The sequence below is a fragment of the Neodiprion fabricii genome, chromosome 1 (genome assembly GCF_021155785.1).
Source record: "Neodiprion fabricii isolate iyNeoFabr1 chromosome 1, iyNeoFabr1.1, whole genome shotgun sequence".
Classification (NCBI taxonomy): domain Eukaryota; kingdom Metazoa; phylum Arthropoda; class Insecta; order Hymenoptera; family Diprionidae; genus Neodiprion; species Neodiprion fabricii.
Window position 1 is genome coordinate 115,034 of NC_060239.1, and position 3,882 is coordinate 118,915.

The 3,882-nt window shown below is 36.2% G+C and overlaps 1 long non-coding RNA gene across 2 annotated transcripts; it reads right to left on the reverse strand.

Moving 5' to 3' along the window:
- Positions 1-222: 222 nt before the first annotated feature.
- Positions 223-3,843, reverse strand: LOC124188167. 2 transcript variants are annotated; one of them, XR_006872252.1, is made up of 6 exons: positions 3,691-3,843; positions 3,256-3,430; positions 3,005-3,175; positions 2,771-2,927; positions 2,411-2,695; positions 223-1,758 (listed from the first exon to the last, which is right to left on the reverse strand). It is a non-coding gene; the product is annotated as an uncharacterized LOC124188167 (long non-coding RNA). The 2 variants fall into 2 exon arrangements; XR_006872251.1 differs by having other exon boundaries at positions 223-2,695; positions 3,691-3,842.
- Positions 3,844-3,882: the final 39 nt, after the last annotated feature.

Below are 3,882 nucleotides of genomic sequence, written 5' to 3' on the forward strand. Positions count from 1 at the left end.
TATTCATGTATAGATGATGAGGTATTCGGAAAGGTAAATTGGCAACTGATGGGATTAGTGTAAAAAGAGAATCAGTGACACAATAAAAAAAAAAAAATTCGAAATACCACTTTTCTGCGCTTTTCAACAGTTGTAACGTACAAAAATTATTTCTCCCAAAACCATTTTTTTCTGCCATATCTTTTTTACACCAAGTACCCGTAATTAAGTAAAGTAAAACAATTATTTCAAATCACATTGTATTTTATTCATACAAGTTTATTCACATGTGTAAAAAATTTCTTGTGCCCACTGACTACTGGCGTTTGAACCAAGTTAATTTGTTGAATTTGTGTCTTTCGCTTATAGAATTATCAACAGCTAGTTTGCCAATGTAAAATAATCTTCCTTCGATATAATTTGACAGTATCGCTCTTGCTAAATGTATGTCATGATTTTCCAAAAAGTTTTGGTCGTATACGCGTTGCCGCAAATGCTCAAATATTACATCAAAATCTGTGAATTTCGAAAGTGTGCGGCTGACAAGATACATCTCAGTGAATTTGTTTGTCATAAACCTACCACCACTTTCTTTTAGGGTGCACCTTACAATTCTTTCCGCATCCTTACAAATCCGGATAACATCCTTCGATGGAAACTGCAGGCCACTGCGAGTTTTAATTTTAATTAGGGTTGATTCTACGTAGTTTTCATCTCCCAACAAAGCATCGATTCATATCTCACACAGCAAAGTTTTTTTTTCAAACTTCTAACGACAAAACCTGCTATGTAAGCTATGACTCTCATTGAAAGCTGTGTCAGAAAGCGAATGTCTGGTATATAAGAATGATCTTCAATAGTATTTAAGATGTCATTTGAATCTGCTAAGCGCGGGATTTCTCGATCACACGTTCTGGTAAACGGGATAGACATGTTAATAACATGCTCTGAAGATTTAGCAGAAGACACGTGTAAAATAGTTATTTGCTCAAGAGGTATGCAATTTCCAGAATCTGTGTCCCTAACTTCAGAATGAATTAATAATTTCTCAAGTGATGATTTGAACTGACGAGTTGTTGGATTATTATTGTATCCACCCTACGAGCGAATACATCCAAAGAATACTTCTATGTGGTCTTGACTTATTTTACAGGTCGGAATATATGCGAGTAATATCGACATCTGACACAAGTCCTTATACAATCCCTGCAGGCTGTTAATACATATTAGAAAACCAAGAAATCCTGTTTTTCGCGACGAGTCAACAACTCTTTTACCATCGCATAGTTTTAGCTTTAATATGTAGACCTTACACTCCTCCATTTTTTGGAACACTTGCTGTCAGTTGTTTGCATTGATTGGTTTTTTTGAATTTACCTGACGCATATTTTTTGAATTAAAAATGTCGAATAGGTCGTTAAGAATTGACAAAAACGTTTCAGTTGCCAAACTATTTTGAAATTCCGGTAGCTGTAAGTCTTCTCTACAAACCTTGAAAGATTGGATGACAGACGTACTGCATAGTTGTGTAGCGAATCGAACTTTCATTTTGTTCTTGTGAAAGAGTACGTGGGTTGAACGAAGCTTGTTCAGGAAATGCATCCCTTCGTTCGTTTGCAATTTATGCAGCTCTTCGATCATTCCCCATTTTATTCTCTGATCATTACCATCTGATAAAATTTGTACTTCCCCGAAAGTATTTCTTACTAACTTTATCAAGTGGCAAGGATCAGGGGATGCAAATATTTTTTCACGAGTAATCGGATGTTCGAAATGAGTCTGTAAAAAATTTGGATTCAGATTGCAGTTAAGTTTTTTTGCGACAGATAAATTTGCTGGTGCACCATCAAATGTTAATGCAGCAACCTTGATACCAGCGTTGTGTAACAAAGATATATCTTGGAGTATAAGGTTGCATTTTTGGTCAGTACTCACACCATTTATAAGAAAATATGCAATTGGTATTTTCCATGAAGAGTTCATGCAGACAAATAGACTAATGCATCTTTTGCAACTGTACTATGGTCATTTACAATATTGACTCCAAAATCTACGTATCCACTGTATTTCTTGCCATCGTATTCTACGTGCTGCCTAATGGACATTTCGTCAAATACAAAAGTGCCGACCGACTGATAATTGACGACTTTCACACGCTCTGCAATACATGCGAAAGCTTCGTCAATAAAAACCGGATTCCAGTTGATTGAGCGATACCAACTACTAATGGTTTTTGGATGCGGCAAGCACGAATCAAAATGTTTATGTACATAATTGTATACTCGGAGGGAGTAATATTGTAAAGTTACAGCAAAAGTTCTAAGTTCTGGTGAATGTTCCCGTGAAATCAGTTCACCATTTTTCGTGCACACACACTTTTTGTCTGTATGTTTTCCCACAAACCGTTTCAAAAGATGTGCATTTGACGTACCAATAGTCTTTAGTAAATCAAGCTGCTCCTCGTCAAGCATCTGTTTTGCTTTTAATTCATTTAAAATCAAATTAAGGACAGTAATTTTTTTTTCTAGCCGCTGATTTCGTTTTTTGAGTGTTTGTATCTGCCGTCGTAATTTATCTTGTTGAGCTTTTAACGTTTTACGCAGAAGTATTTTTCTAGGAGTATCCTGTAGTTGGCCTCGGGAATCACTTAAGGTCTCGTTATTTTGTTGGTTTATCAGAAACGGTGACTTTGACAGACACGTATCATTCGTAATTTCTGCAAATTTAAAAACACAATATTAAATATCCTTCTCCAAATATTTCTATCATGTCGTAAAAATCATCTACTCACCCGATGAACTCTCTGATTTAACTTGTGTTCCCTGAACGGTTTGTTCACACAATGCTGACTGAATACATTGACGCTTTTGTGGCTTACATTTGGTTGTTACATCACATTTGTGAATGCGTTTTGGTGTACTCTCGAACTGTGTCTTTAGTAAGTCTGACTATAAGTAAATATTAAAGTAAAGTTATTTTCAGCTACGAATGCATAATTTACTTGTGACTAAAAGTAAAAACTTACTCTGGTATTGGCATCAGTTTTTCCGCATCTGGAATCATATAATATTAAAAATATTTCCTCAGGTATTTCTTCATCTATTGTTTTTGACGTTGATGGATACACGTCTTGTTGGACTTGTTATACATGCTCATGTTCATGTTCACTCAAGTTGTCTGGTTTTCCAGTATTTATCTGCAATAATATGCAGGTTTGTTCAATATATGGAAAGTTACATTATACTTTCACGGTAGAAAAAGAAAATAAATACTTACAATGTTTATTGCTGGAATAACGTCTCTTTTCAGCCTTGTGCAGCTAAGGGAAGTACGGTCAAAACTGTCCTCTACGAAATGTACAGAGCAGAGGTATGCAATCGTAGGTAACGATGTTAATGGTAATTTTGTACATTCAAACCATTTTAGTCTCTTATCCTCGGCCTTTGGAAACCTAAATTGCATGCCAGATGAAAGTACGTTATCTCACAGATGGCACACATGGTAGTGAATGAAAACACGTCACCGAAGAAATATAACCAGACTGTCAAGCTGTTTCATTTGAGATTTAGATGTGGTTAGGTTCTCTGTACTTTTTAAACTGTGACATTTGTTTTGTACAAATTGTAAAATATAGGAAACTGGTATATGTATGGGGATGTGGCAAACAGTTCATGGATTTACTTACAAATTATTTACAAATATGTTACTTACCTGTGGAGAATAATTTTCGATGTTTTTTCGGTTTCAATTTGGGATTTAAGAAGGCAACGAAGTTTGCCTACCAAGATGGCGGCCCCCCCCCCGCGAATGTGGACACTCGCCGCGTCTGGACGCTCCGTCCCAATATGCATTTCTTACGTCCGTGGCTGCTTCATAGAGAACGCGCCGCGCGCGATGAAGATT